Source organism: Dunckerocampus dactyliophorus, chromosome 21, assembly GCF_027744805.1.
Source record: "Dunckerocampus dactyliophorus isolate RoL2022-P2 chromosome 21, RoL_Ddac_1.1, whole genome shotgun sequence".
NCBI classification, from domain to species: Eukaryota; Metazoa; Chordata; class Actinopteri; order Syngnathiformes; family Syngnathidae; genus Dunckerocampus; species Dunckerocampus dactyliophorus.
The window spans coordinates 2,677,555-2,691,966 of NC_072839.1; positions in this window are offsets into that span (position 1 = coordinate 2,677,555).

A 14,412-nucleotide genomic window follows, 5' to 3' on the forward strand; every position below is an offset into this window, starting at 1 on the left:
CCAAACCTTTTTCACTACAGCAACTCTAGTCTGACCGGATAGGACAGCTCTAGTCTGAGAAGTACTTATCCTCCGGGAATATTAGCAGCTCACGGCTCATTCTAAAAACATAACTTAAGACAATTCTTAAAAAAAAAAAAGACAAATCAGCAGCAATTTCACAAGAATGAAGTCAAAATATTCAGGAAAAAAGTTGGAATCTAACAAAAAAGAATCGTAATTTTACGAGAATGACGTCGTAATATGCTAAAAATATTGTAGCAGCATAAAGTTGAACTATTAAAGACAAAAAAAGGTTTTTTAAAGCCGTTATATGAGAAAGTACTAATAAAGTTAAAATAGTTGGACAATTTAGAAAAAAAAAAACAGCAGAAATGTGAAAAATTTTACTTTTTTATTTCTATTTCTATTTATTTTATTTTATTTTATTTTATTTTATTTTATTTTATTTTATTTTATTTTAGTCGTATTCTGACGAGAAAAAAACGTTGCAAATTTACGAGAATAAACTTGTAATATGAGGAAAAATGTAATTTTAGGAGCACAAAGTTGATATTAAAGAAAAGTCCTAAAATTACGAGAAATTAAAAAAAAACAAAAGTAGGAATATTTGGAAAACTAGGTAGCAGAAAAAGAATGGTATGAGAATAAACTCAAAGCTACGGGAACAAAGTCATAATTACAACAGTAAGAAAGTTGAAATAGTTGGAAAATAAAAAAACAGCAGAAATGGGTAAAAAAAAATAGCTGTAACTTTACAAATAAAGTCAAAATATTACAAGAAAACAAATCGTATTCCAACAAGAAAAAAATGTTACATTCTGTTGTGGGTTGGACCTCGGATGCAAAGCCAGAAAGTTTAAGTCTTTCAACAAAATAAAGTCGCAACACAGGTAATGACAAAAAACAAACCACGGGCGATGGTGCAGGAGAAAAATACAGAAACTCACCGAGACCGTGGCACCGTGGAGCAAAAGACCAAATAAAATCACAGCACGAAGCAGAAGGCTTGGCTGGAAAGCAGGAGGATCAACTGGGCAAAAAATGAAGGGAGACGCTCAGCATAAATGGTCCGTGGGTTGAAGAAAGCAAAGTTGTAAAAAGCATAAAAATGACAAACTAGCAAAAGGCAATCCACAGAGCATGAGGTGATGAGCAGGAGTAAAAGAAAACGTCATAAAATTATATTTTATTATATTATATTATATTTTTAATGTCGTAATAATATGAGAAATAAACTAAACAAAATAAAGTTGTAGTTTGAGGAAAAAGTTACAATATTATGGGAATAAAGTCATAAATTTTAGCCGGAATTTTAGCTGGAAAATTAAAAAATATGTCATTTTACGGGAATAAAGCCAAAATATTAAGAGAAACTGTCGTACTCTATCAGCAACAAAAAAGCCGCAATTTTATGAGAATAAACTTGTAATACTAAAGAAAAAATAAGTTCTTTTTTAAAAAGTCGTAATATTAAGAGAAACTAAACTAACATGCTTGGAGTTTTTTTTTAATTAGGCTGGGGAAAAAAGTTCTAATTTTATGGAAAGAAAGCCAAAATATTATGGGAATAAAGTCATAATATTAGAAAAAGAAAATATACAAAGATTATTTGAGCAAAAAGCTGAAATTTTGGGAAAATGTAAAAAAACAACAGCACAAATGGGGGAAAAAAGAGCAAAGTTGAAACTAATAATAAGCTTTTTCACTCAGTTTTTTTCTTTACAAAATATCAACGTGGCAAAGTTGCATCTTTTCATTTTTCCACCATGTGACCCTCGGTGGAAAACATTTGGACACCCGTGGGTTTATGGGCGTTTGTCATCGCGCACAGGAAGAAACAGTTTTGTTGTGGAAGGCCGAGGCGGCGAGGCTTTGAGAATACGCAGATGTGCTTCCTAATAAAAGTAGCTGACATAGCCTGAGGAGAGGTCACTGTGTCAAATCTTTCAAATCCATCCCAATTGCTTGGAAAAAGAATAATCCCACCGAAACAAGCAGCGGAGACGAGAACAGGAAAACGAGAAACAAAGAAAGTTTGCTTCTAATGGATTATTCTAAAAGTCCAAAAAAAGGCAAAGGTTTCCTTGGACTGCAATTCCCGCGTGTTATCTGCAATCGATACATTCTGACTTTCTCCTTTTCTGTCTCCTTTTATTCAAACTTTTGCCAATTCCCCCCAGGGTTGTGGTATTTAGCAGAGTGAGGACTTCAATCTCATCAAGACCTTTGGGAAAGATTAAGAGGATCACTTAGTGGGGTGTGGGTTGATGTGATGACTAATCTCCGAAGAGCCTGTGGTGAATCTCCAATCTATGTCATTAGGACAAACAATCAAGGCTGTGGCCTGAATACACCCTAACGTCTAATGCAAAGGTCAATATGACCTCACCAGACACAATATTAGGCACACTACATCCAGCAGAGGGCACTGTGGTAAAAAAAAAAACTTAATTTCCTGGCTTTTTTTAGCTCTGCTCCTGCTGGTCGGCCCTGTCCTTTCACTGCGGTGTTGGGCAGCCGAGACCTCGAGCCCAAATGTGAGGGAAAACGCATAGTCAGCCTTGCGTGCATCTTCCTGATCCACAAGAACTAAATGTTTGTGGGTGTATTGTGTGTACCGGGGGTCGCCAAACCGTGGATTGTAATCGACCAGTCCAGCTTTAGGACTTTGCCAGTCGATCCCAAAAATATTGGGGCAAATAAATGCATTATCACATAAGTGCCCTTCCCTCCAAGAGAGTGACCTGCCAGTGTGAGTTATTGGCTCAGAAAGTTTCTTTTATTGGTTCCTATTGGTAATGATGTACTTTTTAACCAAATGCAAACGGGGCAGAGGGAGGGGGTCCCTAAACCCCCAATTGGGAATCCCTGCACTATAGTTTATGATAGAAACATAAACAAGTTACACATTGGTGTTATATTCTTATGTTTATAAAGGCACAATTTTTTGATACAGCTCCTGTTTTGGATCTTACACTGTGCATCATGCAGGTGACCAGCAACTCTGCATGCTGACATCGCTCCACAAAGATGCTCAGCTAGAGATGTGTTTATTTTGCTGTGGGCGTGCAGATGACAAATTACAGCCTCGGCCTCAACGAGACCCAACGCCCAAAATGACAAGTCCTCGAAAAACCTCCTGTATCCTCTCATCTCCGATTTACACTCCAGTCATGACGGTTCGCTCGCACATCGATCAACACGGAGACCGTCTTCAAAACAAACACAGCCGGCAGGCTTACTGTACGTTTTAGGGGAGTCACGGCAGTAAGTCAGAGCTGATGAAAATAAGAACTTTCAACCCACAGGTGACTCCCACACACAACAGGATGGCTTTTATTTCTCTTTTGCCCTCTCCATCTTTACAACCACTCCCACGTTTGGTTTCCCCAGAAGAGGCATAAATCTCCCAGAGTCTAAATATGCCACATTTTAGTGAGGAGACGACTTTTTCTGCACTTTTAATACAGCAGATAAAAGGCAGAAACTGTAAAAACAGGACAAGGAGTTTGGCTGCGCTCCTTGATAGCGCTGCCATCCCTGCAACACAATCAAGACAAGCGATGATTTCTTTTAAATTATTAAATTCCTGTCAGATTTGCTTCATGCGCTGGCTGTCAACTTGTCAAGATGTCATCCGCGCAGCTTCCAAAACTAATTCAAGCCCACGCGCGACAACACAGCCACGCGCAAAAACATAAGAACACCCACAACGCTTTTTCCTACAGGCCCAACCTCAAACATCCATCTTCTGCCACAGTGGCCTTTATTGGAAACTTTGACTTCGACCAGTTATGCCGTCAGGCAGCATCGCCCCGGTGATTCACACTTTTGGCTGCATGGTGGCAACCATGAAGCCACCATAACTATAACGCTTGCCTCACCGGCTGAGACGAAAAAGGCAACAGGTTTTGTCTACATCTTCAGGAACTGAAATTTTAACGTGCACGGAGCAGGAACGGTGCGTTTACGAGGGTATTTTGATGGGGGAATGGAATAGAAAGGGACGCTGTTTTAAAACTGGAAGCACGGGAGGAAATGCTACCACCACGAGCGTTGCCAGGTTGTGCCAGGGATATTCTAATATGATGCATAAATCAATGCGCAGTACGTGCGTGGATAGGTCAAACGCAGCAGTATTTTTCATAGCTATAGCAATAATGTCCTCCTGCGTCAAACTGTCCCCATCATAAAACGCTTATTTAAGTAACACTTGAACATTCTGAAGAGCCACACGGGTGTAAAACAGTGTTCACTGTTATTATTGGTAGATATAGATAATAAAGACACACACACTCACACAGCACAATCAGAGTTGCGCAACACTTAGATAGGACTCATGGGGAAATACTGTGAAACACACAATAGAAAGGGAAGAAAATTGGAAGAAGGGAAGGAAATGGTACCGCCACGAGCATTGGCAGTTTGTGCCAAGGATAGACTAATATGCTGCATAAATCAATGCACAGTACGTGCATAGGTCAAACACAACCGCAGTTTTCATAGCTACAGCAATAGCATGTGTGACAGTATGCACAATGCTAGGCGTTTTGGTCACATTCCAAATGGAACAACCGTTTGAGTTCAGAGCTTCCACGCTAATTGCTGCAAACTTGATCCGCACACACAGCAGGAAAGCCGGCAGAGACATAATGAGAGGCCTACTGCAACGTTGCTCTCCAGCCAGACCAACGGGCAGGGCAGCATTGCATTATGGGGAGATGGACAGACGAGTGGCGCTATCGAAAAAGCAACAAGTAGAAAGAAGAGCTGTGGCTTCTCTTTATTCTAAAGTTAACATCACTGTTGCTCACAACTTCGGCTGCAGGAGGTGACACACAACGTGCTAAAGTACAACCGTTTCCAGCATGTAAACCGAGACTAGCGGTAACAGATGCGTAACGCCGGCTTCAAGTATTAACAGAAGGGAGGTCATCACTTCTCAATCGCCTCTGAACCCTAATGTCATTTCCTTGCACGGTATTGGTTTGAAAAGTGTGTTTTTCATTACTAGAAGTATATTCATACGGGTTTTCACGCTATTAGAGCCCTCTCAGCATGAAATAACACCCCTATAGTCACCCTCACACTCATATTACACAATATAGTTGACATAATAAGAGAAAATAAGACATGTAAGACATAAATAAGACAGAATACAGACTCACACATGTTACCATTGGGAGGGTTCCTTTTTGTTGTTTTTACTTTTTGTTTTGCTTCCTGTTCTGAACAGTACTTCCTGCGGTGGCTCTTGTCTCATCAATATAACATTACTGAAAGCTGGGGACCAGTGTAGAATACTACAACGTCTTTGAATGTGTCTTTTCAATGACTTGTATTTCTATTTTAGTTTATTTAGTCATTTTTATGCTTGAAAATGCTCAATTTAGGAAAATATATGTACAATTTGCTTAAATATGCATATTTTTGTAATGAATAATAGGCTGTATTCAATCACAAAACAGCACAACCATGATAGAGTGAATGAAAACCGACCGCTGTCAGGCTCTACAACACCTGCACCACCTGAACCATGTTGTAGTCACGATGCTTTACTTTACTTTACTTTACTGTTCTCTTTACTTGTCTTGCTTGCTTGCTGCTGTAACAAGTAAATTTCCCCGCTGTGGGATAAATAAAGTACATACAAAAAAATTGTTATGCTGTGTTGAGTTATGTTATATGTATGTTGCGTTTGTTCCGTGTCGTTTTGTTCTGTGTTGTTCTGTTCTGGTCTGTGCTGTGTTGTTCCATTCTGCATTGTGTTGTTCTGTTTTGTGTTGTTCTGTTCTGTGTTGTTCTGTGTTGTTTTTTGTTGTGTTGTTCTGTGTTGTCTTGTTCTGTGTTGTTCTGTGTTGTGTTGTTCTGTGTTGTCTTGTTCTGTGTTGTGTTGTTTATTGTTGTGTTGTCCTCTGTTGTCTTGTTCTGTGTTGTCTTGTTCCGTGTCGTTTTGTTCTGTGTCGTTCTGTTCTGTGCTGTGTTGTTCCATTGTGCAGTGTTGTTCTGTTCTGTGCTGTGTTGTTCCATTGTGCAGTGTTGTTCTGTTCTGTGTTGTTCTTTGTTGTCTTGTTCTGTGTTGTCTTGTTCTGTGTTGTGTTGTTCGTTGTTGTGTTGTCCTCTGTTGTCTTGTTCTGTGTTGTGTTGTTCCGTGTCGTTTTGTTCTGTGTTGTTCTCTTCTCTTCTGTGCTGTGTTGTCTTGTTCTGTGTTGTTCGTTGTTGTGTTGTCCTCTGTTGTCTTGTTCTGTGTTGTCTTGTTCCGTGTCGTTTTGTTCTGTGTTGTTCTGTTCTGGTCTGTGCTGTGTTGTTCCATTCTGCATTGTGTTGTTCTGTTTTGTTTTGTTCTGTTCTGTGTTGTTCTTTGTTGTATTGTTCTGTGTTGTTTTGTTCTGTGTTGTGTTGTTCTATGTTGTGTTGTTCTGTGTTATGTTCTATGTTGTGTTGTTCTGTGTTGTTCGTTGTTGTGTTGTTCTGTGTTGTCTTGTTCTATGTTGTGTTGTTCTGTGTTGTCTTGTTCTGTGTTGTGTTGTTCTGTGTTATGTTCTGTGTTGTGTTGTTCTGTGTTGTTCGTTGTTGTGTTGTTCTGTGTTGTCTTGTTCTATGTTGTGTTGTTCTGTGTTGTCTTGTTCTGTGTTGTGTTGTTCTGTGTTGTTCGTTGTTGTGTTGTTCTCTGCTGTCTTGTTCTGTGTTGTGTTGTTCCGTGTCGTTTTGTTCTGTGTTGTTTAGTTTTGTGTTGTTTGTGTGATGTTCCATGATGAAGCTAAGGACAAACACAAGCACAGAGGGAGTGTGCATCAACACTGTGAGCCAACACAAAGCAAAGAAGCAGCCCTGAGGTGTGTGTCAGCGATGCAGACGCGGCATCACTTCAAACAGCGGAGACAAAGCAACATCCAAGCGTTTACTCTGTGAGAAACAACGCCAGCGACAATTCACAGGAAGTTCATCCGAGGACAGGAATGAGGTCACAGTCGCTCGACGTCAACAGAAGTGTCTGCTGAGACGCGCGTTACCTGAGGTGAACTTCCAATGGCGGCTCGGCGTCAATCAACGTCTTTCTGCTCACGCTCACTTTCAGAAAGTGGGACCGGCCGTCCGTACCGTACCTTCGGCATTAAATGCAGCATTCATTTTCGCTCAAACACATCATTCTTATTTTATATAAGATGACTCATCTTTCTGGGAATGCTTTCCATGGGAAATATTGGAGTCAATGTGATTCAATAAATGTTAACTTCCTCTCGATGTGATGACACCACCGCAAACTGCTACCACAAATACCAAGCATATTGTTTACATTCATGTGAATATTGATGTTGATAAATATTGTTATTGCTCAATTTATATTCAAAAATTACTAATAAATTGTGCGATTCGGTCAAAATGTTCGTCCTCAATGTGTTTGATTGATTTGCCTAATTTAATGTCTGCACTTATTCTAATTTATTTATATTCCTGCTTAACAACTTATTCCTACTTTATCACCTTTTAAAAATGTTAATCTTATTTTATCCGGATTTTAAACATTTTGATTTCTTCCGTTTGCTGCAACTGGACAAGGTTTATAGCAGAGGTGTCTAAAGTGCAGCCCTGGGGCCATTTGTGGCCCGTGGCATTTTTTAATTGGCCCTCAGCACAATGTAGAAAATAATAAAAAATTACATTAAATTTAAAAAATACTAAATAAATATATTATTACAGTAATAATTAATAATAAAAACAAAAATTAATAAAACAAAAAAATGGCAAAAAGAAGTGCAGTAATTTGGTGGCCCATGCCATTTTATTTTATTGGCCCTAAATACATTCTAAAAAATAATTTAAAAATTACATTAAAACATTTTTAAAAAATAAGAAAAATTAAATAAAAAAACAACTAAAATGGAAAAAAAGAGCAGTAATTTGATTGCCCATGGCATTTTTTTTTATTGGCCTAAAGCGCATTTTAGAAAAAAAAAAACTAAATAAAACAACAGCAAAAATGGAAAAATAACAACAATTTTCTGAGCATAAAGAAATAAAGTTGTAATGTTAAGAAAAAAGACGTCTTATTATGAAGAAAAAACATGTGATTTTAGAAGTTAAAAAATATGAAAGAAAAGTTTCAAGCAAAACAAAGAATAAAGTTGCAGTTTTCTGAAAATTAGGTTGGGAAAAATAATAATAATAATAATAATATGGCGAGAATATAGTCAAAATATTACGGGAATAAAGTCAAAATATTCAGAGAGAAAAAAAACAAAGAAAGTTCAAATATTTGTACATTTAAAAAAAACAACAAAAACGGAAAAAGTGGGAAATTTAAACTGAAATTACTTTAATTAATTTTTTTGTGAAATAAAATTTACATTTAAATTGAAACTACTTTAAATGAAAACGTTTAATTTAAATTAATTTCAATAAATGTAAAATTCACATACGTCTTAGCCTAACTTCTTGGGTTGGTTTACGAAATGTTAAAATATTTAAAAGTCCCCCCCATCCTCTGATTTCTCAGTATGCGACCCTCGGTGGGGACACCCCCGGTTAATAGTGTCATTATTTTTACACAATTTCATTTTATTTTCTTTGTTTTCGTCCAGAGGAATCAGGCAGTAGCGTGACGTAAGAAACACACGGACAGCCATGGACTTTATCGCCATTCTATTGTGGTTATATTGTTAAATACACAACGTACGCAGCGCTCGTGTCGGCTTGTGCAGGATGAGCCAATGTTGTGGCTGGTGAATGTATATTTACGCGTCTGGTGTGCAGCATATTATTTCACCTGTGACTACAAACGGGGATGAAATATTCTCAGGAGTGGTGCGAGCCAAGTGGCACTACTGTACATGCAGTACGTTGCTTTCGTGCTCACATTCAACTTGTTCCATCCCACGCTGCGGGAGCTCGGTAGTACACTCTGCATACTGATGATGGCGTTTAAATATCAATGAAATATAAAAACAACTGACCTCACACTCCATTAGGTCGTTGCAGGCTCGTTTTCTGCGCGTTCGCTTGTCGCCAGTGATTGGGGGAAGAGAAAGGACAAAAGAAGAATGTTAATATGGAATGTATGCTCGTATCGACACACAAAGAGCTGAGCATTGCGCGTTTATCTTGCAAAAAAAGCGATTAGATTGTAATAAATGGTTTTGTTGGAAGGGTCGGGGTTGATGGTATTTTTTCTCTCCCTGCAAGACAAAAGCCAAAAACAAAAAGAGCGGGAGGCAGGTGATGACATTTTGTTAATCTACAAGAGGATGCCTACGTGTGTCTAGTGGCAGATGGCGCGTGGAAACAAAAGCTAAACGCTGAGAGTGTGTTTGGCATTTGCCGAAAGAGTGGGCCGGTGGGGGGGGGGGACTTTCTTTTCCAAGGTGTGTGTGGGATGCCGTGTCAAATGGTGTAAAATAAAAAGGGGCGGGGGGGGATGAGAAGTTATTCTTGGTATGACTTAGCAAAAAAAATACAACAGAAGTTTTTACATGAAACGCCACAGAAACATATACAAAATAAAATACACGTTGCAAAATAAAGAATACACAATAACAAAATATGTAATATTATATAGTCTTCAAATTATGAGAAGGAAGGCATGACTAAAATAATTAATAATATTCCTATTAGCATGAAAATTAAAAGTGAAATATTAACAGAAAAAAGTCTCAATAGTACAAGAATAAAGTTGGAAAATTAGCACAAAAAAGGGCCTAATATTATGAGGAAAAAATAATCGCCACCACATAACCCTATAATACTATGTAAATAAACAATAATATTATAGTAAAAATTCATAATACTGTGGGGAAAAAGTTGCCATTTTAAAATGGCAAAATGATACTACAAAACAATTATTCAATATTACCATAAAAAGTAATAATATCTTGGAAATAAAGTTGCAATATTACAAGGAAGTTGTATAATGCAAAAAGGGTGTAATATTATGAGAATTAGGTGAAAATAGTGTCAGAAAAAATTCTCAATGGTACAACAATAAAGTTGTAATATTCGCAAAAAATGGTCTTAATATTAAGAAAAAAATCTATACTGTATATCACATAATATTATAATACATAATATTATAATTATGAATTATTATTTACATAATATTATGTTTTTTGGTGGGAAGTTTTTTTCCAGAATATTATGCCCATTTTGCACCATTGAGATTTTTTTCTGGTAATATTTGGTCCTAATTCTCATAATATTATGCCCTTTTTGCATTATACAACTTTCTTGTAATATTACAACTTTATTTCCAAAATATTATTACTTTTTTCTGGTAATATTTAATCTTTTTTCTAGTAACATGTTGCCCTTTTAAAAGGGCAACTTTTCCCCCCATAATATTGTGACTTTTTGCCATAATGTTTATATGTTGGTTTTTTTGTGATTTTTTTTTCAATATTATGGGAAAAAATTGTTACAAGAAAACTTAAATATTACCAAAAAAAAGTCAGTTAAAACAAAAAAGTTATATTATGCAAAAAGGGCATAAAATTATGAGGATTAGGTCAAAGTATTACCAATAAAAATAAGAATATTATGCAAATAAAGATTATGATTATGGGAAAAAAAAGTCACAATATTATGTTAGTAGAGGAAATATTACATATTACCAGAAAAAAATCATAATATTACAAAAATAAAATAGAAAGTTATATTACAGAGGGAAATGTTGAGAATAAAGCCCTAATAATAGAAAATAATCATAATATAACAGAAATCAAGTTGTATTGTTCAAAGCAAAAAGTTATAGTAGGAGCCATAATAGCAAGTCATGACATTGCATGGATAAAGTTTAAATAATAAAAATATATTATTTTACAAGAATAAAGTTGTAATATAAGAAAGATTGAATAATACGGGAATAAAGTAGGTATATTGAGAATGAACTGAACATTATGAGAGTAGAGTTGTAATATTTTGGGGGAAAAAAAGTCATAATATTACAAGAAAAAAGTTGTAAAGTGAGAAAAGGGAAAAGTGCACAGTAAGGGAGTGATATCGACTTGCTGTTATGAAGGAAAAAGTGCAGTCATTAAGCGTCATCCACTGAGTGTGTGTTGGCTGATCATTAGCGTTAATTAAGACTTATCCCGCTCTTTGCCAGCTGAAGTGCATCTGTGGCCATGGCAACAAGGCCTGCTGCCTCTCCACCCCCTCCAGCAGTCATTGTGATTTGTAGAGCAATTACCACACAGCTCCAGGAGAAGGAACACTTGTGACAAACACATCCGTGTCCCGTCCAGTGTGTCAAATTCTCCCGGAGCCTTCCTGCACAGCACAAGTTCAACAAACCATATTGGGTCGCGGCCCAGCAGCTGGGGACCCCAGGCATAACATGTATTATGGCTACCGTCTGCTTTAAACTGACCCAGATGGAATGTTATTTGTTGTCCGAAACAGCATCCTGAGTAAAGCACTCCTTTTGGGCGAAGCTGCTCTCCGCTCACACATGAAAACTGACTTTGCACCTCTCAGCTGAGTCCCCTGAGGCAGTAAGTGTCTGAAGATCAACTTGTTTATCGTGCAGTAGTTTAAGCAATTTAGCATGGCTCAATACTGCCATCTGGCGGAGACAGGTACAAACACACCGTCAAAGTATCGCCTCCATTGACGCCAACAAAAAACATTTTGCAAAAGCATAAATGTCGACACCGTCAACTTGAAACAATATACAATTTTTTGCCAATATACTTGTGATTCAGTTTAATAAAATGGTGCATTTTGTCTTTCTTTTATACGTGCTATTCACAACACTAATTAACAAATACTTAATACTGAATAAGAACAGACGCAATACGTTTTAATTTTACACTCAGGACTAAAGACTGATTAATCAACCACAATATTTTGTGTTTATCTGGCCGCATTCTGTGTTGAATATAGAGTACGTTCGTTTTCCTACCGGATATCCATCATCTTCTTCCGGCATCGTGACGTCTTTCCCATCATTCATAGCGGTTTTGGTTTTAATGATAAAATATTCACTGAAAATCAATTTAGCCTAATCCATTTATATAGTGTGTAAATAATTAGCATTAGAACAATGTACGATGTGGCTGCCGATGTAAATGAAAAAAAAATGCACACCGTAACTTAAATAACATGTTGCAAATATTGCTTTAAATATATGGCGGGGTTATTGCTTCATCGGTTGGTCCGAAGGCAGTGAAGTTTCAGTGAATTGCTACAGTGAAATACAGAACTTAAGTTTCTTCTCTCCCCACTCTCACCGCCGTCCTTGACCAACCTTTTGCTCTTCTCAGTCAAAGAAATTATTCTTCTTTTGTCTTGAATCACTTCCAACAGTAAATCACAAAATTTATTACCAAACCACATAAAGTTCCATATTGACGTGGGAATTTTGTCATTGAAAATTGATTTTGAATGACATACGCAAAACATTTAAATAACCGGATGATAGAATACCAAAATATTATTTGTGTTCTGTAGTTTATTGTCCAAATAATATTAAATATAATTCTGTGTGTTGGTGCACAGGTCTTTAGAAACTTTTGATATTTTATGCTGGTGAGACCTACAATTTAGCACTAATGACGAAGCGCCTTCTTGCCTACTTCCGGCATCGTGACGTCTTTTCCCAGCATTCTCGGCGGTGTTGTTTTTGTTGTGACAAATAAATTACTGAGGCTTAAAACGTGTTGTTGTCTTTTTGAATTCGACAAAGCATCTTGATTAATAACTATTGTAGCATGTGGGTTTATCTGGAAAATTATGTCGTCGTTAACGTGAAACTCTAATCTAAATAAACGTTGCTTAATTATACCTTTAAATACCTGAAAATTGTACTTAGTAAAGCTGGTTGGTCCGATGCCGGAGTGGAATGGTTGACTTGATACAATAAATACAGACATGAACTTTCTCTCCTCTCAAATCCCTCCGTCAGAATTGACTAACCTTATGTTAGTTCGGCTAAATTATTGGTAATTGTTACCTGTGTTTTTTATTACTAAATATGTTCATATTCATATAATTTCGAATGGCTCATCAACACATGCAGGTAAGAGGATGTAGGAAATGTCAAATGAGATGCTGCATACTCATAATGAACAACATGAGAGCATTGCAAGCGTGCGTTGTCCATGTGACATGTCTGATCAGCTTTAGAGTGTTCATCATTAGTGTCAGTAGAGTGTGACGTTGTGTCGTCACTATCTGATAGTGGAGCTAAGAGGTTGTCTGCTTGTGATCCTCCACAGTGGTCTCCATCAGCTTCCATTGTCATGTGTTGAGTTGAGCTGCTGCTTGGAGGCTCCACCTCTCTCTTCTCCTCACTTTGACCTTTGTCTTCATCTTCCCTCTTCACAGGGACACAAATCACTGGAAAGTCCGCCAGTCCTCCAAGATGCTCTCCCTCCTGACTGATTCTGTGATCCTCCTCTTCCTCTTGACTGTGGGGGGGGCTGAGGCTCCTTGTGCTGAAGATGTTTTTCACTGACGTCTGCAGGACACAAATGTGTTAAATTAATTTACTAAAGTGGTCCTCGTGGCCTCATTAGAGTGCGGAGAATTTCATCTCCAACAGGCGCTACGCCCCTATCCTCACAAAACAACGCAACTTCCTACAGAAAATCTCTTTAGGAATAGTTCTAATGGTACAATACAAGTTAATGAACACGGGAATAAGAATGACACATGACACCCGAGGCTGCTTAAAAACAGCGTCCAGTGCTTGACGTTGTCGCTCGTTCTCCTCTTTTGTCCGACAAAGTTCCTCCTCCTACTCTGCTATCGTTCTTTCGAACACTCAACAGCCGCAGTTAGTCGCTAACTTCTGCGTCTTCTTTGTTAGCAACTAGGAAGGCTTAGCTAGCACGAGAAGTAGTTATGTGAGGATGGATACTGATATGTTGATGACTCAGATAAGAGATATATATTGTTCTAAAATTGATTCCCAAATAAAAATATTGACACTGTGATATGTCAGTCATTTGAGGTAATGTATATCATTAACAGGATCACGGTGGAAAGTAAGCACATTATTGAAATCCTGTCTAACTGATAAGCGGTTGTTTGGAACTACTTTTTCTTCCGCCTACCTAAGTGCAGCCGCACTGCTCTTCTTTTTCTTCTTCTTGTTCATGGCGGGTCGCAACCAACGTTTACGTACATACCGCCACCTACTGTACCACATTGTATATCCTGAAGCCATTGCAGTGCTATGCTAATATGATAGCAACACGTTCTGTTGTCAAAACTGACAAGTTATTGGAAATTATTTTACAAATTGATATATTAACCTCTGGGATATTCACTCCTGCCCCAACACGTCCTGTTATAGGGTCCTTTGAACCATCTGTATAAATGTTTAAATCGTTATAAAATCGGGTTCTCATCACTACCGAGAAGCTTCAAAGTGTTCTCACACGAATGTACACGTCCTCAAACAATCATTAA